Below are 27,990 nucleotides of genomic sequence, written 5' to 3' on the forward strand. Positions count from 1 at the left end.
TGCTTACCCCAGACAGGTGGAGAAAGGGAGAAGACCAAGTAAGTGTCACCCGCCCAGGGAGGGAACCTGGCTGTCCTGGGCATTTCTGAGCAGCTAAGGTTGGCTTTGCTGCTGCACCATCTGCGGTGAGCAGGGGCACAGAGGAGGAGAACGGAAGTGAATGCAATGACCCATTGCACCCAGTGTGTTTTGCAAGCAGGGAGCTGTCATGCTTTGCCAGAATAAGAGGGTCTGGGCTTAAATAAACCCTCTTTTTTTGGCACCATGCATTGGCCTTGGGAGCAGGCAGAGATTTCCAGCTTGCTTTGCATGGAAGAATCTTGGCACACCAAAGAGGTTCTGTTGTGTTTGGCCAGAGGAGGAGATGCTCAACCCAGTGCCAGCTCTTGGTCCCTGGCTACTCATTGCACTTTGCCTGCCCAAATCCCCTGCTGCTGCCTGCAACCTGCCCTCCAGGCAGACTGGTGCACCTATCCCAGTGAGCACAGGTGCCATGAGCTGCTTCCCAAGTTTGCAGTATGTTTTGAGGCTGTGGGGTGACAACACAGTGGCAAAGCTCCCTGCCACTGGGGCAGTGTGCTGCTGCCCATAGACCTGCCAGCCCATGGGTCCAGGCACTGGCCATCTCAGAGCAGTAATTGTGGATGTGTCAGCAGCCAAGTGGCTCATCCAACTGTAGATCAGGATGAAATAAGTAGTATAGCTTCTTCCACAGTAGCAACACCTCCATCCAAGGTGCTTTACTGTCTTTATGAGCTGTTGAATGCACTGGCATGCAGATGATTCTGGGGAGAAGCAACCCAAGGATGGGGCATGACTTTGCAGCTGCTTCCCCAGCAGCAGTGACTGATTTCAGTGCTGCCCCATGGGCAACTGTGTTCTGGAGACCTCCCAGGAATTCTTGAGGAGGGGCTGGTAATGGAGAAAGATGGACCTGACTAACACTTAGAGCCAGGAGTTGGCCTGTCCTTAGTGCCTCTCACAACTAGAGACAAGTCTCAGTGCTCTCAGTGTCAAAGCTGTGTCCTTCCTTAAAATGTGAAATTAAAAAAAAACCATTTGGTTTCTCATGTGCCCCTGGGTTTATCTGATGTTTCCTGAAAGGTCTCCTCTCCTACTGAGAGCTGCATATACAGCCATGTCAGCTTGACCCTCCTGCTGCAGTAGTTGAACTTCACAGCAGTGCCATACTATCCTACTAGTATTTATTATTTGCATATGATGCATTAGACAAACTTTTGTCATGAAAAAGACAAACTTCCCCTGGCTTCACAGCAAGGCCATTTACTGCTGTCCTGGGTTCAGCAGTAGCAGTCATTTTTCTCCTTCTTGGTAGCTGGTGCAGTGCAGTGTTTTGACTTTTGGCCTGGGAGCAGAGCTGATAATAAGGATGTTTTGGTTTGGCCAAGGACTTTGTGAGCCTCATGCTCTGCCAGGGAGGAGGGGAAGCCGGGAGGAAGCAGAGACAGGACACCTGACCCAAACTGACCAAAGAGGTATTCCATACCACAGCACGTCATGCCCAGGATGTAACTGAGAGTTACCCGGAAGGGCTGAGAGACTGCGGGGTTGGAGGAGGTATTGGTCGGTGCTTGGTCGGGTTGGGGGGGTTGCGAGTTATCGGTTGGCTGGTGATGAGGTGTTGTATTCTCTTCCCTTGTTATTTCCTTTATCATTGTTATTATTGGTGGTAGCAGTAGTGATTTGTGTTATACCTTAGTTACTAAACTGTTCTTATCTCAACCAGTGGGAGTTGCATTCTTTTGATTCTCCTCTCCGTCCCTCTGGGAATAGGGGGAGGGAAAGAAGGGGGGTGGGAGTGAGTGAACGAGCTGCCTGACTGGGTTTAAACCATGATAACTGCTCACCATCAAGTTCAAAGATGAAGACACCTTCATGAGTTGTAGCTGCCAGAACATCTCCCACCTGGGCTTGCTGGCGTTTCCCATCACTGGAGCATCCCAAGGTATTTCTTCTCTCCTTCAGAAACATGAACCCTGCACTAGGGAGCTCTTTGCAGCAAGCTGGGGTAGGCTTTCCCTGCCCATTGCCAGGAGGATTGAAGCTTTGGCGCTACGGACCAGTAAAGTATCTGGGCTGCCTTGCAGCAAAGCCCAGGGTTTTTTTGCAGGGCTGTTTTCTGACTCTGCAACTGTTCCCCACGCCCCTGCCACTGCTCGCCTTCATTCAGCCATTACATGATAGCAGATAATTTTGAGGCTTTGATTGGATGTAAAGATTTGGGTTTATTGCTTTTGTAATTACAGTCAAATCTCTTTAATATTGCTCCAGTTTATGGTATGCTCCCTCTTATTATTCATGGACCCGCAGCCCTTGTGTGTGCTGCAAGTTTCTGCAGAAGTGACTCAGGGTACTTTCAGCCCCGCCATGGCCCCAGGCATCACCCCGTGGCCCTAAGCATCCCCAAGAGCCCCAAGCATCCTCCCATGGCCCTGAGCATCCACCCAAGGCTCTGAGTACCCCCGCTATGGAGCTCACTGGGGATGCAGTGCCCAGGGTGCTTCCTTGCCCAGGAAGAACTGTGTGGGCTGGAGACCTCTCCAGGGCCATTCAGCCTTCCCAGGATCTCTGCGTGGGGAAGGCAGTGCCTGCCCTTTACTGTAATTGAAATAGATGGAATCAGGCTGTAACGACGTCTAATTCCTTGCCTGGATGAATGGAGACATATGTTTAATTTTTTGGGGGTTGGTAATTCAGATTGGGAGCCCCAACTTGTTCCTTTGCATGCATGTAAGGATCACTGCTGCCAAGAGGCAGTTTTGCTTTGTGCATGTAGCTCTGCATAAGAGCTTCTCAACAGTCTTTCTTGGTGGAAGATGGAACAAATGCTATTTCGCAAACTTGTTCTGCAAAGGCAGAATTCCCATCGCCCTGCATATGCAGGGGGAATAGCAGGGATGCTCAAAGCTCAGGGATGCGGGTGGGCATCGGCTGTGTTCTGTCCATAAGTTTTGGAAGGCAGTACTGGGAGAGGGAGGGGTAGAAAAAGATTCAGCTCACTGCTGAGCCTCCCACAAGACTACACAGGGAAGGGATCCTGGGGGTTTCAGGCCATTCCAGAAGGTCTCGTTCACTGAAGGTTGCTTTTCCCTAACTTGGTGTGTTATTGCAGGGATGGAAACCCTCTGGAGCGTCCAACTGAGGCTTAATTCCTGCTGGCATCAGCAAGGCAGGCTCAGGAAGAGTACCTGGGCTATGTGGGTGATTATGGCCCAGAGCCCCAAACAACTGGAAACAACATGAGCAAAACTGAGGGGGAAAAGGGATTTGAAATGATCTCAATAAAGACTGCTTCTAAATCAAGATATCTAGTTTTTCCTGAGTGGCCCCCAGGGACCCCTTCAGACCATCCATACCTCGTGCAAGCCACCCTCTCTCCCCTCCATAGATGTCCCTTGGACAACTTCTTGTGTTGGCTGCAGAGCAAGGGAGCTTCCCATTTTAAAGTTGTATTTTGCTCTGAAGTATGTTTGTTAAGAACGAAAGACTTTGTGTGTTGCTCCTCAGTTTCACTATGGGTTTCATTAAGGATCCTCTTAGGTGGGTGGTGACAGCTTTGGGGCCTACTTGACCCTGCTTTTTTTCTTGCACCTTCACTACCACAGGAATTAAAGCATGCAGTTTCACACCCAGCCACCCTGCCCTGAGGGAGCTGGGCAAGAAACCTCTGCTTCATGCACAGGCACGGTCATGGTCAAAACATGACTTTCAGGGATGTTGTCCTTGACTTTGACTTGTAAGCTTGTCATCATGGCTGGAAGGCAAAGGACAGCAGTGACCTCCTTTTCTTCAGCTGCCGTGATTTCAGCATCCAAGGCAGGACCCAGTCAGGTCGCTTTGCCCATCACAAGGATCCTGGATAGAGAAAGCCAGGAGCGCCTGATCAGTTATTTGAGTCTATTGCTTGTATGTAGCTTCTTGAGTTGAAAAGAGCAATTCAGTCTAATTCTGCATACAACTTCAGACACGCGTTCCCCATCTTTCTTATGACCCCCTTTGAGTACTGAAAGGACACAGTAAGGATTCCCCTGAGCCTTCTCTTTCCCAGGCTGAACAACTGCAGCTCTCTCTTTCCTCACAGCACAGGTGGTTCATCCTTCTGACCACTTCTGAAGCCGCGCTGCTTCGCATTCAGAGCTCAACGAGGATGAGGCCGAACTCAGTTGGCTCTCACTTTTTTTGCACCCCATTTTGTTGCGTGGCCCCATCCCTCCCCTTCTCCCTCTTTTCCAGTCGCTTCGCTCCTTCGGGAGCGGCGTGGCCGTGGCAGTGGCAGCGTCGGGGGCGGCCGGGGGGCGGCGGGAGGCGATGCGGCGGGGCCGCGTGGGTCTGCGGGTGGGATTTCCCTCCCCGCTCTGCCCGCTAGGTGGCTGCTGCTGGGAGAGCGCGGCGCGGGGAGCGGAGGGAGCAGGGGGAGAGCAGGGGGGAAACAACGCAAAAAAAAAAGAAGCTGCTGAAATTTAAGCAGGGGAGGGAGCGGCAGCGAGGCAGTCCCGGGGTCGCTGCTCTCCGCCGCAGCAGCCAGCGGGGCTGCCGGCGCCAGGCAGGGCGCCAGGCCGAGCACGGGGACCCGCCGGAGAGGGGCCGCCCCACTTTCTTCCCGGCGGCGGCGGCAGGAGGCGCCGGCCCGGCCCGGCCCGGCCCGGTGAGTGTCCTCAGCACCGCGGACAGCTCCGCGTTCCGGCGCCGAGCTCCGCTTCCCGGCGCTTCGGACTCCGCGCCCCGTTCATCCGCGCTGCTCCGCGCATCCCAGCCCCGCGGGCGGCCGCGCCCCGGCCCCTGTGCTCCGGGTGTGTGTGTGCGGGTCCCCGTCTCCACCCTTGAGGCGCTGAGTTGGGCGCGGAGAGAAGCGGCGGTGGGAAGGTTCCCGCGGGTCCCCAGCCGCGGTGCAGCGTCCCCCGGCCCGGCCGCAGGAGGCTGTGCAGGGGAAGGGGGGTGGGCTTGCTTTTCTCTTTCCGCGGGGGGGGGGAAGGCTGCCTGCACTTTCTGCAAGTTCCTTTTGTTGCTGGAATGAGGTTAAAGAAATTTGGCTCTTGGCACCTGCGTCACACGGAGAGAGGAGACTGTGCGGGGAGGAGGTTTCTTGCTGCATACTCGCAGGCAATGCTGGAGGGGTCATTCACACCCTCTCCCTACCAAGCCCACGCTTCAGCTCTCCTCCTTAGCCCGCTTCCGCCTTCCTCCCGCCCGTGGCTCCCCTCTGCTGCGGGCCCCATTCCCCGCAGGGCCGTGCCGGCAGCCGCGGGGGAAGCAGCATCCCCAACTCCAGGCGGGGTGGAAACAACCCTGCGCAGCCGTTCCTTCCCGCACACGGCTGCCGTCTGCCCGCGGATGCTGCTGACGGACACGAAGACCACCCACGTCCTTAACCCCAGCTTTCTGCTTTAATTCACCAAAGTTTGAATGTGATTTTTGCCTGCTCTCCTGCCCGCTCAGGAGCACCTTGCGGGCAGCGACGGTGCCTTTCACTAGGAGAGCTGAGCCCTGGAAGGGGTCATCTGACAGCTTTGGGCTGAAAGATGTTCCCTGAGCCTGCGCTGAGCTGCGACTTTTAAAGCCGAGCGGAGCGCTCTTTTGGCGAGGTGACCGCTGAGCGGAGGGGTGGCCGAGCATCTGCGGAAAGGGGCGGCGAGGGTGTTTCCGAGGCACACGTTAATTAGGAGAGCTTCTTTAGCAGTTACCTGTTACGGCTTCTGGCAGAATCCATCTCTCCCGAGAGCAGGAGGAGGCTGAGCCCAGTGGGGGGACGCTTTCTGGGGAGGAAAGGGTTTCGTCAAGGAGCTACGGAGCCTGGGGGAAAGAAGCATCCCTGTATCCTGCCCTCCGGCTGGAAATGGGGAGAGCCTCGCGCTGTAAGCTCCTGTTCCTGTTCCAGCTGAGACTAGATATTCCATCCTGTAGCGGCACTGGGGTCTTAAGGAAGGGCCAGATTTGGGGGTTCCTTTCTGCCGACTGCATCCCTGTGCCTGCCCCTGCATAGCAGCCCTGTAGGACATGTGTCTGCAGGCAGGGAAACAGCAGTATGGGGAGCAGGCAGGAAGGCAGGTTTTCCTGCACTTTTGGTGGAGCATGAGCCGTGCTCACAGCAAGGGGGTGTGAACCCCCAGGACAGGATGCCGGACAGGCAGAGGTAGAGGTGCTGCAGAGTAGCAAGAGGTGGTGACTCCTTGAGGGCTGGGACTTGTACTGCTGCCACAGGGCAGAGCTGAACCCCAGGGTGGTATGGATTCACCGCCTGGACTGGAAGATTACAATGCTGGTTGCCAGGACACATCATGATCATGCTGGGGGGGGGATTGAAAATCCTCCTCATGAAGTAAGGCTGAAGAGAAGGTCTGGTTTGGGCTGAGGCTGGGGTTTCCTTTGAGAGAGGTGAGGTGAGGTGGTTCTGGCAAAGAGAGGTGGTTCTGTGGGCAGGGACGGGTAGAGATCCTCATGACCACAGGGCTGCTCGTGGGGCACAGGGGGCCTCAAATCACCCTCCTGGATAACTGCCTGCCTTGCCCAGCACCTCAAACGAGCACAGAAGGACTCAGCAAGTGGCTTTGAGCATCAGCAAGGTGAGGTCAGAAGGCTGTGGGATGGTTTGTCACTGTAGGGCAGCAGCTGTGGGGATACGCACTGATCTCTGTTCCCCTGACAGTGATGCTCCATGGTCCCCAGTCCACCCTAAAGCAGCTCAAGGACTGTGTTAGGGTGCAGACATAAATCCTAGGGGAGCCCTTCCCTGACACAGCTGTAGCTCTGGCTGCCAACAGCTTCATCCGCAGCTTAGGCCTGGGGGGGATACGACAGGCACCCACCTACTGGGCTGGGCTGGGGCTGCAGCTCCTGCCCCCAGTGCAGTGTCTATAGGGCTCCCAGCTCTCTCCCTGTTCCTGTTCATCTTGCCAGAGTGCATAACAAATGCAATAAACACCGAGAAAAATGCTAATTAGCGAGTACAAGCATGCAGAGTGTAAAGTAGATGTTTAACCATATTATCCAAACAAACACAAAGGAGCCATAAATTAGGCAGGGGAGGAAGTCGATCCATTGATGGAACTGCCCAGGCAGAAAAGATAAAGGCAGCATGCGACGGTCAAGGGACAGGGACACGGTGGGGCTGTCACTTGTAATACTCTCTCCTTTTAATTGCACTTGTAATGAGAAATAGTCAATGTTGTTAGATGCTGTTTCTACTCATAGAGTGGTCCCAGCCAGCGGAGCAGCATCCTACAGCCAGGCCAGGGTAAAATCCCAGTGAGGGCAAAACCTGGCACCTCTTGGGTCATCCCAGTTCTTAGGACCTGTTTGCTGTAGGAATAGTAGGAAACTGTTTGCTTAGGAACTGTAGGAAACATGCCCAGTTTGCTGTCTGGAGTTACTGGGAGGTGGCTGCTAAATTTGATGTCATTTTAGCACTTGAATCTTAAGGTCTCTATGGGATATGTTAGACAGTGTGATTACTTCGCCGTCTCCCCTAACCCACAACACGGCTCTAGCCCAGTGTCACCCTTGTTGTGCAAGAAATAAAATAAGGAAATAAGGGATAGGAATAGGAAATTTAAAAGTAAAATAGAAAATATAGGACAGGTTTGGCAGATGCCTTTTGTCCATCCCTTGATCTGGAAGGATTTTTCCTCCCAGCACTTTCTCACATGTCTCGCAAGACAGGTCAAGCATTCCTTATCGATGTGCTGAAATGAATCCTGGGGTGCCCAGCAGTATTTCAGCTGACCTTTAGTTAGAGCTTGTCCCCATCGGCTGCCTCTGCTCCCACAGTCCTCAAAGGAAGCTGCTTCAATGACGTTTCATGGGGATGGAAAGGGCCTCTCTCCCCCCCTGCTATTCCCTGTCTGAAGGAGAGGTTGGAGGGCAGGTAAGCGAGCCTCTTCCCACTGGGGCAGCAGCATCACTGCACTAATTAATTGATGATGGTATTCCCTGAAATAGCCCCAGAGTTTGGAGTAGTTGGACTAATCCAGCCCAGGGAGAGGCAGCTGGAGCTGGCAGCTGGCTCAGTGCTGCCTGTTGAGACATCACCGTCCCCACCCTCCTCCTGGCCTCCAGACCTCCTTTGGTAGGGAGGTGTTCTGATCAAATTGATATTCAAAGGAGCATACTTCCTGGCTAAAATCTCAGCACCAAAACTCCCAGCCACAGGCTGCTGAAGGGTGCTGGGCGCCCCTCTCCTCCTGTGCCTTTCCAGTCCCCCCAGCTTGTCATTCTCATCTTGCAGCTTGATTTTATTTTCACTTTATAATTACCCATCGCAATTTCTCGCAGCAGCTCCTTGATGAGCCCCAGGTAATTGGCTCTTTTTTTTCCCCCCTTTTATTTTCCTTGATGCTTTGCAATGTCAAAGCCTTGTATTTCCATAAGCCAGCACGTTTCTCCCTGGTAAAGCATTCGCAGGGCAGCAGCACTGGAAAGGTGCAGGCAGCGAAGCTGGCAGCTGCCTTCCCTGTGTCTCCCAGCTTCAACAAGCCGCCTTCAGTAAAACACAGTGTTTTTAATAAGCTGGCATGGTGAGCTCATCCTGGCAGCACGTCAGCATCCGAGCTGGCAGAGGCTGGGAAAACATGGGGTGGGTGAGGTGTCAGGGCTGCAGGATGCCACATCTCCCCTCTCCTCCTGCCCATTCTGGGCACCATCATGGATGGTTGCTGACAGATTTGCCAGTGGGGTGGAAATCCCAGGGACACTAAATACTCCCCCACATTCCTGGGGTGGCTGGGGATAGAAAAGAGTCCAGATCCCCCTAAAAAACTCAGCAAAAGGACAGCAGAAGTGGTATGGGCTCTCTGAGGTCTTGGTCTGGCAAGCAGAAATCTTAATCCAAACATTTTTTGTCTAAGCTATTGGGTTTTTTGGGCAGCTTGACCCAGGAGAAGCTAGGACTCATCCCAGCTACCACCTCCCTGCCCTGCTCTTGCCTTTTTTTTTTGCAAAATATGGACTTTTGGCAGGCGTTTCTGTTCCCCAGGTCTTCTCCCAGGATAGGCAGAGCCCCAGTGCTTGTCCACCACAATAAGCCACCATGGGAAGATGAGATTTGAAGCCTCCTGCTAGCATGTGGTCATATGGGTCATTGGTAAAAGAATTATTCAGGGGTGTTTAATTGGCATCTGGGTGGGCGTGAGATGTTGCTAACACACCTCGCTTCCCTTAGCCCATCCAGATCTCCTTTTGCTGCTGGAGGTGATCTCAAAATCTCTCCTGCTTTAGGAAAATGAAGTGCATGTAGCTACTACAGGTGTAGAAATATCCTTTGGTAATGGCTCTCGTCCAGGAGAGGGGTCTGGCAGAGGCAAGGGATTGTCTCTGTCCTTCCCCTCTGCTCACAAGGGGCATCATGGAAGCAAGAAATGTCACCTTTCTGTCCTTCATCCGAGGGGCAGCTCCCTCCTCATCCTCTCACTCATTTGGGCAGAAGAACTTGCTTGAGTTCTTGGAGGGCTGGAGGTTGTGGATGGGGCTGGAGAGGTGCCTGGGGAGCAGAGATGCTACAGTGGGTGCTGGCTCTCCCTCTGATGTGCAAATATCCTCCCCGGAGGAAGAAAAACTGCCTTAACTCTGCCCTCCCAGCACCGCTTTCTGTTTCAGACCCTTTCCATCACGGGATGCGGGGCAATGTCCCCAGGGAATGCTGCTCCGCCTGCATTAGCTGGAGCACACGCCTGGCTGCCGTAATTACTCTTCCCTGGCCTGGCTGCCTGGGATTTGAAAACTGATTGCCAAGTCGATCCTGATGTGTTCAGACCCTCCCGCACTGCCCGCGGTGGGAGACAGCACCCGCGGATGGCTGTCTGCACCCCAGCGGCCGCACAGGCAGAGGCTGGGCTTTGACTTTCCGAGCTCATCGCTAGCAGGGGAAGTGACCCCTGAGCCCTGCCTGCACCGTGATGGAGCAGGGTGGTGGGTGCAGGATGGGTGAGCAAGCAGGAGGAATAGAGCATGCCGTGGGGATCAAGTGCCACCACTAGGTCCTAGAGCATCATCTCAGATGATCTTTAAGGTCCCTTCCAACCCAAACCGTTCTGTAATTCTGTAATCTCCAATAGGGAAGCATATCCTGGTGAAGCTCTCCAGCCGTTTCCCTGATGGCTTCCTTCATTTCGGCTGAAATCATGTTAGTCAGCAGAAATTGCTGAAAACGTGCATTACTAAAGCGCACTTTTTATTTTCCTTGTTTTTTTTGGTGGGTGAGTCCTCTAATCCACGTGCAGTTTTGCAGCCTCACCTTGCCAAGCACCACAGCTGGGAATAGGCCTGTTGATGGAGCATAACCGTGTCCCTGTTAAATAACACGGGGAACAAGCAGGGAGCTCCACCGGAGGCGACTTCAGCTGCTGGCAGCCGAGCTCAGCATCCCTGAGGCAAGAGCATGGATGGTAATTAAAACACAGATTGATTTGGTTCGATCTGGTCCTTGTTGCTTGGGGGAGCGAGGGGCTCCCCGAGGGGACACACTGGCACTAACAGGACCTGATGTATGTCATGAGGGATCAGTGCCCCGCCTGGCCCTGCCTGGTCCTGCCTGTCTCTGTGCATGGCCTCAGCACAGGGTTTGGTCCCTCCTCACATGACACGTGTGTGTTTTGAGAAGGGATGCTTGTACTTGCATGGAGACTTAAAACAAAATCCCCCTGCAAAGCATCAGCATTAAACTTGTCTTTAATTACACAGTTAATTTATAATGTAGCACTAGTAACAAAGTAAACCGTGCAAATGGCTCTGAGATAGCACACTGAAAATTGCCTCACTTAGTAAATAATTTTAACTTAAGTAATTATTTCCTGAAAGAGGGATGATGCAGGAGGTCCCTGGGGGGCTCTTCACTCCTGGCCACAGGAGGGATAAATCTTCCATGTAATTCCTCATTAACTACGAGATGCTATAGTTGCCATGTCTGGCTGATGTGCACCCATCACCCTGTGCACGTCAGGGTCCCAGCAGGTGCTTTCAGTGGTGCCCCTGGCCCCAGCCTGGCAGCATCCCTGAGAAGAGGTTGGTTGGTTCTCCTTTGGGTTGTTTTTTTTCCCTCCCCAGTTTTAACCCATCCACTTGTCATTTTGCTAAAGTAGCTCCTCCTTTCACTAGCCTTGCATAATGAAGACTAATTGCAGCAGGACACTGATTAACATGCAGGGCACTTCCCTGCTGGGCGGGTGGCACTGGGCAACTGACGAGCCCAGTGATGTTACCAGCATCCCTGGTACCCAGCACTTGTGGCACTGCTGACTGCATCTCAAGGTCCTCCAGCTGCCCTGTTTTTGATAGGAAACATGGTTTATACAGAGCTGTTGGATTTCTGATTTCCCCTCTTGTCTTCCGCTCCGGCTCATCCTGCTCTCCTCTCGTCCCCTGGCTGTGTCCCTGTCCCCGTCCCCCACATCCCTCTCTGGCTTCACCTCCGTGCTCTTCCCAGCTCTGGCCTTTTGTTTCCCCCTGGGGCTTCATTTAAAGGCGCTATTGATGCTGTTAGGCGCGAATATGAAGAGAGTCTCTCTCCGACTGCCCGCCGCAGATGGGGACCTCAGATCAAACCACGTCCTGTTCTCCGCTGGGGAATAACAATGAACTCTGGCGCCACAGAGAGACAGAGAAAGAGCAGCTCTGTGCTCTGGGAGACAGCCCTGTCCCCAGGGCCAAAATAACTCCACTTGTTTTATTTATCAACTCCGGGGGGACAGGCAGTGAGTGGCATACAGATGTTGCCACAGCTGGCTCTGCCAGCCCTACGTGCCTGGGACCGGCCCCACAGCAGGGTCCTGTTTGGAGGGGGGATGCACTGCAGTGTCTGGGTCTCAGCATCACATCCAGAGCTGGAAAACCAGCTGAGGGTGTTTTAAAATAAGAGCAAGATCTGGGCTATGGGCATCTCTACAGCCAAGCCCCAAGCAGCCTTCAGCTGCCAGCATCTGACCTGCCATGAATTGCTACCCTTGGCCGGGGCTGGTACCCCACTGATGCTCACATGGAGTGTGAGACAGCTCAGCATTTACCCACTGGTTCTGGTGCTTACAAGGGGAAGGGAAAACAATGCAGAAAAGTCTGTCTTCATCGTTAATGCACACACACGAAATGAAGGGCGATAGCTGCTGAGCTGATTTTTTCCCCATCCCCTGCTCCCTTCCCACCAAGGGAGCCATGCATGCAGGCTCCCTGGCTCCCTCCCTCTCACTCCCTCTCTTCCTGTGCTCCCACGAGTGAATTGGATTAGTCACCTTCTTAATTAACTGTGCCGGTGTGAGCTCTATTAGGTATTAAATGTTTGTCACAATCCAATTAAAAAATTCCATCCCAGCAGGGCAGGGCTTTGGAGGCACTGGGAGTTTGCAGCCCTCAGACCAGCAACTCACAGTCATGAAGCCAGGTGGGACTGGGGAGCCCTTGTGGGGTGTAACCCCCCTCAGTTCCTGGATAGCTGTATGGCTGCTTTTGCCTTTGGTAAAGGTCATCCTTGCCCTCTCAGCAAGGGGTGGACCCAAAGTTGGTGACCTGAGGAGAAGCAGGGCCATCCCCACGGCACCTCAAAAACATCCCCAAAGCCAACGTGGGTTGAAAATCAGGATGGAGCTGGGTGAAAATTCAGGATGGAGATGTGGTACCTAGGCTTTGACTAGCAGGGGAGTGTCTGGCAGCATTAGTTAGGCTGAGCCAGGGTAAACCCAGCTTTTTGTTGGGGGGCTATGTTGTTAATGTGCAGGATGGATGCTGAGGGAGGTGGCATCAGCATCTTTAAGCAGCAAAGGCAGCTTTCATTTTGAATGAACACCCGCACCGGGACTGAATGAGGTTTAGCTTCTGCTTTAAAATCCTTCCCGAGGATAGGTATGATGCATCTTCCTGCAGCCCCCCCATGCAGTCCAGCTCATCCAGCCCCCTCCCTGGTGTGTGAGCCCCATAGGAGATGTCCAAGGCTCTCTGTCCTTCACCACTGCTCAGCCCTTCTTTTCCTCAGTCTTCTAGACCATTTCTGATCTGTAACAAACTTTCATCTCTCATCTTACTTCTCTTAATAGCCTCTGCAGAAAGACTTTATTAAAGCCTGGTGGAAACTCAGAATTCATTACAGCTCCTTATGCTCTGCCACAGAGAGCTTTTCTGGCTCCCTTGGGTCAGGGCTCTAGTAGGTTATAGCAGGCTTATGGAGCCCTTGGGTTGCTTTCTTCCCAGCCCAACTTATTATTTGTAATTTTAATGTATTTTTTAATCATTTATCATTAATTATTTGTTATTATAATTGGATTTGTTTTCTCCCCACACCAAATGATGAAGCTTACTGGGCTGTGATGCTTCCCAGCATTGCCCTGTGCATGTTCTGCTCTAAAGGAAGTGAACCACTGGCCAAGCGGGTGAGTGAAACATAATTTTGCATAGTAGATTATATGTCATTGAGCATTTTTAGTCTAAAAAAAAGCCTCTTGAGTGAACCTTACAGGTACCTGGGGAGTCTTGGTAGGAACCCACAGCCACACATCTCACCCACAAGGTCCTGCGGTAGCTGATGTGGTCCAGGAGGGGTGACCCCAATGGGGAGCATCTTATTTGTGGCAGAGGCAGAAAGCTTAATGCCTTTAAATTTCTCTTTTTTTGATTGTGACTTTACAGCTTAATCACTCGCTATAGCGACTCATGAGTTTCCCCATCCCAGATGCATTAACAGCCTGCGGGACTCCAGCCACTGCATGGTGACACTTCCTGCCATCCCCATCCGCAGGGCTCAGTGGAGAAGCTCTGGCAGTGCCTGAGCATCCCTGCTTTCCAGCATGAAATGGGAATACTTGAGCAGGCCCAGGGAGGAGAAACAGGATGCAATGGGTTGCCAGCATGGACACGGGTGCAGGTGCTGATGCACTGGGGAAGCAGCTGGAGGTGATTTTTCACCCATGGGTGCAGCGTGGAAGAGTCAGTGCTTTGGGTCTTGCCCTCAGTCTCCCAGGTGGATTTATAGGTGCCTTATATGTCTGCTTCACATGTCACATCTTACATCTTGTACCTGCAGGAGGGAATCCCTTCTGCCTCCACTCAAAGGGGGTCCCCAAAATGTGTACTTTTCACCAAGATGGAGGGCTGGGGTGGGGGATAAGAGGGATTTGGAGGTGTTATCAATACCCAGGCATCGAATCTTCTGCTCCGGGGGATTTTCCTTTCCAGCAATCAATGGAAATGCGTTTATCAGGAGAACGTGTTGACCTGGACAAGTGTTTTACTGATGTAAACAAAGCTGGCAAGGGGGAAGGGGGGGGAGAGAGATAAGGAGGGTTGGGAGAGGAGAAAGAGCCACAGAAAGGACCAGGAGGGAAGAGCTGAAAGAGGCAGAGATAAGGAGGGATTGTGCCCTTATCTGCCCAAACTGCCAGAGAGCAGAAACAAGGGCATGCACCCACCCCAAGATTTGCCTGTTAATGATGGGCAGGGCTGCCAGATACTGACGGGCAGGGATGCACCACTGCCTGCCCCGGTGGGATGTCTCCAGCCTGTCCAGGCAACTCCTCGGGGAGCAGAAAACCACTGGTTTCCTTAAATTAGCGGGAATGCAGGCAAGGAAAGGAGGGAGGAAGGCAGGTTTCCATGGAAATGGGAGCTGGCAGGAAAGGTGGTGATGGCAGAACAGGCAGTGGTTGAGCCCATGCAGGGGTGAAGCTCTACCCGCCTGCCCAAGGGAGGGCTTCTCCCTGCAGTTTTAGGGTATTAATTATGGAACAAATTAATCTCTTCATGATGGAGACATGCTTATGCCTGATGCTTTGATAATGGGTCTTTTCTTCTTCCTTCTCACAGTTTATGTTGTGAGATCCTCAGGAAAGACAAGAAACAACCCAAGCCTGAAATATTGGGTTGGGAAGTGAGAGCAGGCAGTGGGTTTGGAAAAAAGAGCAGTTTCAAATGTCAGGGGGATTTGTGTGATGAGAATGTGGTTAGCAGAGGGCAGTCAGGCCAGCAGGTTAATGTGCTTACCCTTTGCAGAATGAACAGGGGAACATTTAATGACCATAAATAGTAAGGGCTTGGGTTTTAAAAATACCCATTAAGTCCCAGGTGAACTCTCACTCCTCTGTATTTTGGCCTCAGTACATATTTCAGCTGCCGGGTAGGAGTAGTGCTGTCATTTGGTCCTGCCCTTGCACACCCCCTTTGGGTCCCAGCATAACCAGGGAAGAAATTCTCATATGGGATCCTGTGAAGCTGATGGCAGAGCAAGATCCAGCCAGGAAAAATGGGTTTCTATTGCCATCAGGGCATTGTGCACATGGGTCCTGCACAAGCAGGAGGATAAGCATCCTGATGAGCATCACTTGGGAACTGAGGAAGGTGTGTGCCTTTCAGCTGTGAGCAAACCAGTTCTCCTCTGCACCAGGCTGGTAAAGCAGGGCAGAGATGGAGCTGGTCATGCCTCAGAGAAGAATAAGGTATTATCTTGGTTTTAAATACAGCTGAAGGAGGAGACGTATGTGCCACTGCTGCATCCCGCACGTATGCGTGCTGCTGGCAGGCTTCCTTGTACCAAAGTCCTGTGCAGCGTGGCTGGGTGCAGGCTGAATTTGGGATCCCATTCAGCAGCCTATGGGTGATGACCCTTGCATGGGCAAGCCCCAGCCCAGCACCACTGAAATGCTCTTTGCCGATGTTCAGTGGGATTTGGGGCAGGGTGGTGATGCCACTGCCATGTGCAGTCAGCTGGGAGCTGGTCCCAGTCCATAGCTCCTGCTCACATCCCGAAAAGCTTTAATTTCTTGTTAGCTGGGAAGGATGTGGCTGAGCAGCCCACCTGGTCCCCAGGGTGGCCATGCTGGTGTTACAAGCCACAACAGGCAAGTGCCACCCAGCTGCATCACAGGCCAGTGGCATTAATCTCCCCTCATTACTTTACAATTACCCAATAATTACTATATTCTCATTCCCCAGCCTGCTGTCGTGCACCCTGCAGCCTTGTACAGGTTAGAGGCACCTCTTGATTATCACTGATGATGGTAATGCAGCTGAATGCCCCGTTCCCCTGTAATTTGTACCTTGTGGCACAGCAGCCAACCTGACTTTGTGACTGTGGGGCTCGTTACTTGCTAATTATCCTCTGTGGTTGCCAAGATGATGTGGGAAAAGAGGAGGTGCCCCCTGGGATGGCCACAGGGACAGCAGGTGACACAGAGCTGTGCTGGCTCCAAGCAGCTCAGTGGGCTTTTCCCATCCTGGACTGAGTGTGTGGGCAAGGGACAAGAAGTTTTTGCCTGCAGGAGAGCAGCAGCAGAGCACGCTGGTGTGGCTGAGACCTTCCAAACTCATTCCATCCCATGAGGTCTCCCTGCTTGTGGGGGTGCTCAGGGTGCACCGACACCCCTAGCCAGGAGGGGGTTTATCGAGGGCAGCTGCACAGGTTTCTCTGGTTGCTGTAGCAAAGGGAAAGCAAAGTCCCAAAGTGAAGGATTTAACTTTTTAGTCTCTTTAGGGGATTGCTCATTGTCTTTGTTCCTAATCCTGCTTAGGGAAACAGAGGCATGGGCACCGAGCAAGGGGTTTTCGTTGCAGCAATGTGCCAACATCCATGGGAAAGGCAGGGGTGTGCCACATCCTGCTTTTTCTGACCAGGAGCAGGAGCTCAGTGTACCCGTCCTGCAGGGAACGAAGTGCCCAGCAGTCATTCCTCTGTGGTACTGGATCTAGAGACATATCCCGAATGCTTGCAGGGGCCCTGCCCGAGCTGAGCAGGCAGTGGAACTCCTGAGCCCATCACAAGGGCCACTGCAGCTGAGCTTGAATTACTTGAAATTGCTTCCCAGGCAGGCAGGTTTTGCGTGGTCCCTTTATATACCCCCCTGGTGGGAGGCAGTATTACTGCTAGCAAAGGGCAAGGTTGGCAGGGATGCTGAAATTAATGGGGTTTAGGAAGGAAGCAGCTTGGATGGGATATGTCTTGAGCCTTTGTAATAGCAAAAAGTAAAAGACAGCCTTCAAAGATAGAAAATGATTGGCAAAGCCAATTGGAAACACCTGTTTGGTGGGACCAGCAGTGACCCGTCAGTGAGTCCCATCAGCTGGTCCCACTGGGCAAGAGATTCCTCCACAGGGGTTGGATCCATGTGATGTGGAGAGAGGTAGGAGGAAACAGAGGGGAGGGGAGAAAACACCAGTAATGACTATCACAGGGAAGAGGCTGTTGAACCCCCTGCCCAAAGTGCCTGCGGTGGGACCTGAATGCTTCTCCTCCCCCAAAACCTCTCTAGGTCTGAAAATGGCTCCATCCCACTAGGGATGTAGTAGATACCCGTGGGGCTGTGACCAGCCCCTTGACATTTTTATCGTCAATGGCTCAGAAGGAAGAGCCACGGGGGTTTCTGATACTCAAGAAGGCTTTTTCTTAAGAAGCTGGAGGTGTGCTGTTCCCAGCATGGGGAATTGGTTGGGAGCACAGGGTTAATGATAGGGCAACCGGGAGAAAATGAACCCTGAAATTTTCCTTGTTTGATCCCAATGGTGGGAGAGGTTTGAGTTTGCTCAGCACAGGTGCAGGGTTTGGGCTGAGTTGGCAGCATGGGACTGGCAGATGGCCAGTTCCCAAAGCAGCAGCTTGGGGTTTTAGCCTTTCCCTGGGGTGAGCATGGCCAGCGTCAGTGCTAAAAGAATGATGTGACGGAGGCGTGAATCAGCAAGAGGAAAATTCCCACCATCAGGGAGGGAGAGGAGGCGGAAAAATGACAGGCAGAGCCATGCTGGACTCTGTGAGGAAACTTCATGGCATGCAGTGATGGAGCGGCAACAGGGAGGTTGAGGAAAGGCATGGAGCATTGGTGCCAGAGCAGCAAATAAGGTGTAGCAAGGGGGTGATGTATTGGGGATGTTCATCTGATGATCCTCCAGGCTTGAAGCCTGGGAAATCTTCCCTGGGTACCAGTCTTGCAGCATCACTGAGATGTGAGCTTTGTCTCCAAACTGCTGTCCTCTGTGGCATGGCTGGGTCCCAACCATCCCACGGGAAAAGGATGCAGGAGGTTGGGTACCCCTGCCCATGTTCACCAACTGCAGGTTTCTTGATGCCTGTGTGCAGAGCAAAGCCTAACCCCTATGGGGCAAAAATTGTGGCAGGGAGGGGAGCCATTCCTGCTGTGGGATGCTGAGATACTGTACCTTGTGCTCCTGTGCTGAAGGGTCTTCTTCCACCACACTTTGCATTGTGGAGGAGATATAGCTGGGAACAGCTTAGGAGAGAGGGCATAGAGATGGGGCTGTATTAGCTCACCAGTAATGCATCCAAGATGAGCAGCATGATGGAGGCCATAAACAAGATTGATGCACAGATTAAAGAGACAGAGGAAAGAGGCAAAGGTTAAGAATATATATAGGTAAAGCTCTAACCAGGAGTACAAAGTAGAGGCTGGGCAGGAGAGAGTGAATTAAGCAAGGACTGAGTGGCTGGAGGACTAGATAAACATGCAGGAGATGGGAGAATGAAGAGTAAAGCAAGGTGGAGAAATAAGCAGTGAGATGAGAGCAGTACAGGAGAGTTGGGGGTTAGGGAGAGCTGAGGGTGTGGGGCGGAGGGATGGGGATGTGGTACCCACCATGCCAGGTTGTTCTGCTTCTCTGTAAGCAAAAGAAATACAATCAAGACCTAGCATCTTCAAGATACAGCTCATCTTAATTCCTCCACCAAGTGTCAAGTTGCTTTAAAGAAGTTTTCTATTTTCCCAACTATCTGCTCAGACATCAATTTTACTGCTCAAGTTGAAAGAGCTATTTGAAACAAAGCAAGTAGCACCTCAGTGCTAATTCCTGTCAACAGCCAGGCACCATAACCCAGCACCATGCTGCCTTCCCTCGACCCTTACTGAGCCCCCAACAGGGCTGTGCTATTAAATGCATCACCTTGCACCCCAAAAGGATGCTCAAAAATATATATGCCTACATTCATAGCATGCACACTGCTCTTATTAACACCCATAGTGATGTTTTCTGCTGGTTTTCGGGTGCCAGTGCTGCAGGGAAGATGCAGGGGTGTCCTGCTGTTGGAAAGCTGGAGAGAGGCAGAGCAAAAAGCAGAAAATATTGCTCATCCATACAGGCATTTTTGCTGGCCATACATCTGATAGAAGAGCAAACCTCTCTGCTGCAGACCCATCATGCCCAGCTTTGTTCTCCTTGCTACCAGAAGGGAATTAGATGCTCCATTTATGGCATGGCTGGGGTGGAGAAAAACCTACCCTGGTGATGCTTTGCTCTCCTCTGCAGCCATCAGGTCCCTGTGCATCCAATGGGGTCAGATGCTGAGGGGGATGGGGGACACTCATCTTTTCCCAGGGACTGGACCTGGCAGGGATGCCCTCACCCCAATGCACTCTGCATCAGTCATGCTCCCCTTATCATTGGACACAAGTTTTTACAACTTCTTGGACAGAGAGTAGTTTTTACAACAGCTTTTACAACTTCTAGAACCACTGAGTTGCATTTCTGGTGTCTTAAAACAGACTGTTGTTAAAGTGTCAGGATGGTAGGCCCCTCTGGTTGTCAATTATTCTTCTTTATTATATTGAAGACACTCTATGAAGGCCAAAAATAAAATAATCTAGATGATTTACTCCTTTTTCTTTGTAATTACAGTTAGCAATTAGACTCTTGTTTGATGGGGCTGTGTCCAAGAAGTGTTGGCAACATGGATTTTGCCAGAAGCCCTACCCCAAGACCTAAAATTCTCTGGCCAGCTCATGCAGAGGACCACATGGACATTGCAGCAGCGTCACCAGCACAGCTTCAGTGGAGAATGCACTCCCCACACCTCAAAAATTTTGGGACTTTTCTCTTCCATTGCTCCAGCTTAGGATGCCTCTTGGGGATGACCTTGGAGCACCTCTGCTTATGGGTGACCCAGCAATTGCTATGCAGTTATTGACAAAATAGTTGAGACAAGTACCAGGAGAAGGAATATTTAAGGTCTTTCCACTACTCAGAGGTTTTCCTGGAGCTTGCTCCTCTGGGGAAGGATGATGCCTGTGCAGGCTAGCAAATGCAGGATTTGCCCACTGTTTCCCCCTCCTCAGCACTCACAAGGGGTGCTGCTGGGGATGTTTTCACTGTAAACACACTGGGATGGGGCTTTGCTGTGTGAAAGGGAGCATCTCGTGTTGGCTTTCAGTTGCTGGAGCATAGTCCCATTGGGATGGATTTATTAATCTTGGGATGGATTTAGTAATCTGACACTTGAGATTTGTGATGTTGCACTTTCCCTCAGATATATTTACCATAGGGGTCTACTGGGATTCCTAAAAGTAAAACAAAAATGAGAGGGATGTTAAAAACTCACTTTAGCTGACTCCAGCCCTTCAAAAAGGAGTCTATTCAAGAAGCTAAGGAATAGGTGGCTCATTTGGGTTATTTTAATTAACTCATATCAGCATCCCCTTTATCCCTTATGACTCTTATACCTGCTCCTGTCACCTCTCATTGGGGTAACAATGGCCAAGCTCCCATATCCCACACCACCCTATCCCTCCCATCCTATTCATCTCCTTCCATCCCAGGATCCTATCACTTGCTTAATCCTCAGGCTGCGGTGACACAGTGTTATATTTGCTTTTGAGCATTATAGGTTTATTGTTATTTTTATTTCAGCCCTGAATTGGAAAGGCAAGGGGATGTTTTGGGAATTGTTTTACATTTGATTTAATTCATTTTTAATCAGCTGACGGTAATGATTTGATACAGACAGTCTTCTCCAACTGAGGTTAATCAGGACAGAGCAAGCCTTTCACTTGCTGTTATTTAGAGAGGCATTTTATAGAAATACTGTTAGAGAGGTTATTTAAGCATGTATTTGTTTTCATTGTGTACACAGCTTTTCATGGGCTTCCCAGCACTTAAAGCTGAGAGATTTTATTTATTTTTGTCATTTGGAGGGAGTTCAGGCCTGCCAAAGTGCCCAGGATGGATAGCCCCGGAGGCTGCGGTAATCTGTTCACACCATCTGGGCTTTAGCTCCTGGAGCAGAGACTGAGGGGGCAGGTGGGGGGGTGGTGCGGTATGAGGGAGGGGACAGTGCTGGGGGTGGCGCTGGGAAGCTTTAACAGGCTCCAGCCACATCAGCTTCGAAAGCTGGGATTTCTGTGGAGGTACAGTCATGGAGAGATATCCCAATGTGGATGGGCTGGCTCCCGTTGGTCCTTGCAATGCAATGCTGCGCTGCTCCCAGTGCAGCTTCTTCCCAGAGTGAGCAAGCTTTAGTCCCTCGGAGTGGCTGAGTTTTGCTCTGGTGACGGGCTGGGGGCAAAATTAGACCAGAAGATGGTGCCAGCACCACAAAACTTGAAATTAAACCATGAATCAGCTGAATGGTCCAGCAGCCAAGCCAAAGAGCAGTTTTCCAGTGACTGGGAGCAGTGGACATGCATGCTGCCTGAAATAACGCCCTCCCCAGAGCAGCAGGGAGCAACCCCAACCCTTAGATAGCAGCTGAGCAAATACTAATTTACTCCTACAGTTAGGGCTGTACGTGAGTATTCCTAGATCAGGCACATGTAGAAACCCACTTGCCAGCAAAGCCCTCGGGGCTGATGCTTTGCAAGGAAATGCTAGAGCTATCAGCAGAGGTTCTTGACCTGTCAGAGATGTTCAGGGACCAGATTGTCCCCAGGTATGGGCAGCGCCTGCATGAGGCTGCGCTCCTTCTTGTTTTCATCTTGTTGCAAGGAGTAAAGCATCTGTCTGGAGACAGTAAATTATCCCCTCGGCTGGTGTATAGCTAATGTAATTGAGCTGCATTTAAAGATTCCCCAAGGTGCTCCTTTCTCAGCCCGGCAGCCTGCAGCATGCTTGCTCCTAACTACAGCACAGCACATCCTAGTGCATCCCTCTTGGGGGACAGGCACCTCCAGCTGCTGTTTGCAACTGGTTTGCAATGGGGGTGTGGGGTGGTAAAAGCAGTTCTGGCTAGTCCAGCTCCCAGCCAGGAAGCGATGGATTATTTGCAGTCTGCAGATGTCTGTGCATAGTGGAAATAGCCTGTTGTAAGGGGATGTGGGCTGCCAAGCAGCAGGATCAGACCCTTGCAAGGGGCTCTGTGGGAAAAAGGGCCACCCCAATTCAACCCCAGAATTATTTACTGAGCTTGCCAAAACTTTCCAGGGCCTCAAAGCTTGTAGAAACTTTCATCCTCTAGTGTCTATCTACTGCCTATCGTAATTGTGTGTTTTACATCAGTAGAACTTGTGTTTCATTTTTATTTATAAAACCTCCCAGATGTTCTGGCTCCAGATGTGCAGTGAGCAGCCTGGGCAGGACAAACCTGCTAGCGAGGGCTACTGGGTGTGCTATTTCAATCCTGAAGGCGTTTGTCACCATGCTGACTGCCTCCTGCCAGCTGCTTGCTTTCACACAGTAAAAACCCCAAGGTACAGGTAGCAGGGTGTGGCAGCAAGGCAGCTCTTCAGCTGCTTCCTTGGGCAATCCCAGTTTATGCTTTTTAAGAGGCAACCCATGGCTACAGATCAAAGTCAGGAGAGCCAGTCTCCATCCTGGTGCTGCTTCCTAATTCTTTGGTCAAATACTTCACCTTGACCCCCCAAAAGCTTAAATTTCCTGCACTGAGGTGTGCAGAGGGCATCTCTGGTTTGCTTAAGTGCTTGCCCAAAATCCCTGTGGAACTGGCAGGGCAGAGCAAGAGTGCCAGTGCTGGAGAGGGCACTACCATATGTTTGCAGCAAGCTTTGCTCCATCAGGTGCCTTTAAAAGCAGCAAAGCAAAGAAATAATAGGAGACAGATGCTAATTGCTTCATCTCCCTTTCTTTGGTCTCCTCCAACCAAGCCAGAATTAACAAAAAACTCCCACAAAGTCTGCAGCAGGGTTGCAGTGTGGTCCTGGGAGCTGTTATCTGCCCCATGCACAGTGTGTCTGCATGGCAGCTCCCCCTGCCTCCATTAGCTTTTCGTCAGCTTTCTCCTCCTGGTGCTCCCTGGCAGCATCTCAGGAGGGTTGCAGCTGCACAGGGCCACCCAGCCTGAGCTCCCTGGCTCTGCCAGGGCCACCCTTGTCACACCCTTATTCCTTTATATCTTTCATTTTTCCCTCTGAGCCATACTCCCTCTTCGCGTTGCTAAACCAAACAGAGTACAAAATCTGATAAGCACAAGGTAGCATTTTTCTCCCCCTGAGGGACACATTATCTGCAAAGCTTATCGACTGTGGGAAATAAACCAGGGGCGTTCAAACACGAGCTACATTCCCTTTTACACCAGAGATGTTAATTACCTGCAAGCTGTTACCAGCTTCTCTGCCACTGAACATCACCCACAGACAGCAGGGTTTAGGGACGTGAGGAAACATCACTCATGAGCTGCTGTATCTCACCCTTTGCAGCAGCCTCCTGGAGCTGCTGTAAACGGGCATTGCTTTCACTTCAAACCCCACGTGCTGCATCAGTCATCCAAATTTGCCTGCCTTAGCTCCCAGCCATCGCTTCTGTTCTTCCTTTCCCTGCTGCTGTAAAGAGATCTTTAGTACCTTCTTTAGTATTTCCCTGCCTTGGCAGTTCTTATAGGAAATCATGAAGTCACCTCTCAATCTTTGTGATAAACTAAGCAGACCGAGCTCTCTAAAGCTGGCAGCTTCCCCACCCCTGGGGAGTTTTGCAGTTCTCTGTAACCACTCCAATCTCTCAATGTCCTCTTGAAGAGTGTGGGTAACAGACCTGCTGGCAAAGTACTTAGCTACATCAGTGCTATATAGGGGATAAAATGGTACCCTACTCCTCCATGGCACCCTGAATGATGCAACCTACCCTGTGCCTGCTGAGAAGCTTTTTCCGTCCTCTTAGTGTTGATGAAAGAGCTGCCAAATGCTGCTCCTGAGTGATCAGGGTGTTTTCTGGAAGATGAAGGTGGTGGCATGGGGGAAGCACAGGCAGGTCTGGGGTGGACACACAATTGAAACTAGGGGGAGAGCAACACCAACAGGATGCAGAGCTCAGGGCTACACCATAAGAATTTATGAAATTTGGTACCTTTATAACAAAAGCACTTCTTGTACTAATATCGCACAGATCTCCTTTTCATTTAAAAGAATATACAGTCCCTAGAGCTGCTGTCCAGCTTTAGATACGGAAAAGCAGACTCTAGGATGCTCCTCCACCCAAGTGGGTGGAGAAGGGACACCACCTGCTGGAGGAGGTGACCATGCCTGTCAGGGAAACTGCAACAGAGATGGTCTGAAAGGTAACAGAAAGATAGCACTGGTAATCAGGGCTGCAACAGAGGTTAAATGCTGGAGTTGCAACGGACGACAGAGATGGGGTGAAGGTACCCTCTCAGGGCTGGTGCAAATCACTGACCTGAGTCTCAGTTCACGCACCGGTACCCATCCCAACTGTGATACTTCAGAAAAAGGAAAATAGCAGATAAAGGAAGCAGTAACTGCAAAGGACTATAAAGCCATAATGAAAAATAATTAAAATACCACCATTGGTATGGGGATAATTCCAAATGCAGAGAAGGTGATGGTAACTGTACTAGGAAATGAAGGCAATGAGGAGCACTGAATGAGAAAGACGTGCTGCTTCTGATGGGGCTGATGGAGACACTGACTTGTCTGGGTAGAGACACAGATCTCAAAACTGTAATGGGAATAATTATGGTTGTAATGGGGTGGTAATAAAACTAATGGAATCGTAATTGAGGAGGGGATGGCTGTAAAGGAGGAGGTGCAGATAACAGCCTTGTAAAGAAGATGATAAGAAAGATAATGGATGGTAACCGAGTTGTTGTTAAAGGTAATGGAGTTATAATGAGGTGATGACTGCAGCAGGTAGAAGGGATGGTTGGTTTAATGAGGACTACGGTGCAGAGAGGACTCTATTTCTAATTCATCGTGACAGGCAGTGCTGGAGGTGACCACGAGGCTAATAACGACTGAAAGGTCAATCCTTAAGGCAAATGCAGCCACACAATGAGCACAGCAGGACCACGGTCCCTGGAGATGCAAGGCAGAGGTGCAGATCCTGGGGAGGGGATGCTGTGCTGCAGCATGGTGTACAAGGCAGAGAAGACAATAAAAAGTATCATGACAAATGACCTGGACAAGTCCTGTGAGGTTTGTTTTAGGGCAAGGCTGTCCTTCAAAGCCTCAAACCTAAGAGACAGGGTTGCAGTGGTGCCTAGCAAGGGCAGCCCACAGCAAGGATGAGGATGAGGAGCCACTGCAACAGAGATGATGGTGAGAGAGACCAGCTGATGACCTTGAGGAGGAATTAGCAAGGGCAGGCTGGTCATTGCAGCCCTGGGACAGACACACAAGGGAGCACATCAGCTTGCAGCGAAATAGGCACTACCATAGGGGGACAATTAAGAAAGCAGTTGATGGCATCATAGAATCATAGAATCAAATAGGCTGGAAAAGATCTTTAAGATTATCCAAGTCCAACCTTTACCCCAGGACTGCCAAGTCCCCCACTAAACCATGTCACTAAAGGGCTCATCTACATGTTTTTTGAGCATTTCCAGGGACAGTAATTCCATCACTTCCCTTGGAAACCTGTTCCAATGCCTAATCGCCCTTTCAGGGAATAAACTTTTCCTAACATTCAGTCTAAATCTCCCCTGGTGCAGCTTGAGGGCATTTCTTCTTATCCTACCACTTGTTATCTGGGAGAAGAGACCAGCCACCTGCTTACTCCATCCTCCTTTCAGGCAGTTGTAGAGAGCTATATCACACACTGAGGTTTTCATTTTAACTCCAGTGCAATGCATCTGCTCTTCACCTCCCTCTGAAGCTTAGCCTGAGGTCCCCAACCCTTCCTGCAGGGCAGATCACCCTCCCATGGCTGCTTGCCACACAACACCACCCAAGTCCAGGCCGTTTAAACACTGCTTCCCTATCCACAAGCCCAGTTATCCTGTCAGAGGAGAAAATTAGATTGGTTTTACTTGCCTTGTTCTTGACAAACCCATGTCAGTTGTTACTTTATAACTTCATTGCTCTCAAGGTTCTTACAAATTGATTGCTTAATAACTTCCTCTTGCACTGCTCCCTGTTTCGAAGCCTCTGACTCCTGGGGTTGCCCTGCTGTGGCTCCCAGCCTGCCCTGAGCTCCTGCAGTGTTGGAAAAGCTCTGAACACTTTCAAGGTTGGGTTAGCACTGGAAATATGCCCAAGGGGGATTTTGGCAGGCCCAGCCAACACAAGCACACCTGACTGCTCTAAATACCCTGTAAGGTCTTCCCCCCTCATCTGAGTTCAGCTCCTGCCGGTATAATCATCCTGTCCTAATTAACAGGGTGCAAGGGAAGAATGAAGCAAAGCCCATGCTGAATCCCTTAGTTTTCTTCTTCCACTTAAGCAACATGCTCAGGCTTTCCTCAGCTCTCCTTCTCCTTCCTGTTCATTTACAAAAGTTCCATCTCAGCCCACTGGAGCTTGTTCTGCACCTTCATATCTACAACTTGCAGCTGTACAGCTGCTGCTCTGTCAATCCCATCAGTGGGTCTCTGGCCTCAGCTCCCCTTTTCTGCAACTCTTCTTTGGGTCTGAGGTCCATCAGGTCTTTGTGACACCTTCTTCTTGTTCCTCTGCATCAGGATGCATTGTTGTGGTGCCACTTACGTGGTCAGTTTAGGTAATTGTCAGCTTCTCTGCGCTCTTTACTGCTTGGATTATCTTCCCTGCAGATGCTACCCACTGGTTCCCTGAGATTTTTGCAGCCCATTATCCTTGCTCTGCTGTTCTAATTCCCTTTCTTTTGGCATTCTGGGCTCCGCTATTGTGTTGCTTATTTCCTGAAACTACCTTCTACTTTTTTTTTTTTTTTGTCCAATTCTACTGTATTAGCCCAAACCAAGGCCAAAATAGCAGCTTTCCCAGTACCTTTTGTCATCATTGCAATTGAGATGTTTCACTAGCACACATAGGGAACTGAATGGTTCTGCCCTGCTGAAGTACTCACTCAGGAGGTGCTGGTGCAGTTTAAGATACCATTACCACCAGATCGTACTGCGTGGAGGTACCCTGGGTTTGAAGAGTCCCTCACATTTATCTGCCACCTCCTGCCAACTCACATAAGGTCTGTTCAACCAGTTTTACCCCTTTTAGGTTTACCACATTGAAATAGCCTCTTCCCAACCCCTTGCTAACCTTCAGAACAAGAAAGTTCCATTCTTGGTGTACTCCTTTATAGAATCATAGAATAGTTAGGATTGGAAAGGACCTTAAGATCATCTAGTTACACACACACACACACACACACCCTTCATTCCTCACTTGATCTTCTCCAGCAGGTCATGCTGGGTCCTACTTATCCCACCAAGTTCCTGTAATGCTATTTAAGCCCCAGTCTGAGCAAGGTACTAGGATGTTTACATCAGCCTTTTTATTTGCTGTGCTCAGCCACATATGTACAGACACATTTTCCCTGTTATTTGCTTTCTCATCCTTTTTCTTATCCCACCACCTATTTTTTTCCTGCTGTTTGCTGGCATTTCTTGCATTCACTTGTGGATATGTGGCACCTCCTCACTTTGATGGCACCACCAGGTGCCTTTCCTTATTACGGGGATCCCAACTTCCCCTGATTAAGGATCCTGTCTGTATGCATCAAATGCCTCTGGTTCTGTTGATCCCCAACTCAACAGCAGTTGAGAGCATTTCTTCAGTCTTCCCACTCTTCACCCATAAGCCAAAAAGTCAGTGAGTCTCTCTCCACCTGCCACCTCTCAGCTTGTTTCACCCAGAGCTCCCCAAAACCATTGTGATTCCACCCCTGCTTCCGGGAATCAGGGTTTAATGGGTTTAAAATACCATCTGCACATGTCCAAGAGGGAGAGGAGAAGAAATGTTCTTCAAATTCAAAGCACCTGTGAAATAAATTGAAGAGCTAACAATAATAATAATAAAAATATTAAGGGTGAAAAAAGATGGAAAAAGAAGAATGCAGGAGATTGCACCTCAGAGGTAACCTAGGGACATTTTTTTGTCACCAAAAATCAATTTGCAGTCACAGAGGGGACTT

General features: G+C 50.8%; 1 protein-coding gene across 1 annotated transcript in view; it reads left to right on the forward strand.

Moving 5' to 3' along the window:
• Positions 1-4,438: 4,438 nt before the first annotated feature.
• TNR (tenascin R) overlaps positions 4,439-27,990 on the forward strand; it is a 71,933-nt gene continuing 48,381 nt past the window's right edge. Inside the window, exon 1 of the mRNA XM_062602203.1 lies at positions 4,439-4,666. The gene's annotated coding sequence lies outside the window, so the exon portion shown is untranslated. The remainder of the gene's footprint in view (positions 4,667-27,990) is intronic.

The sequence above is a fragment of the Pezoporus occidentalis genome, unplaced genomic scaffold (genome assembly GCF_034315485.1).
Source record: "Pezoporus occidentalis ecotype Australia unplaced genomic scaffold, CSIRO_AGI_Poc_V1 ctg76, whole genome shotgun sequence".
NCBI lineage: Eukaryota > Metazoa > Chordata > Aves > Psittaciformes > Psittacidae > Pezoporus > Pezoporus occidentalis.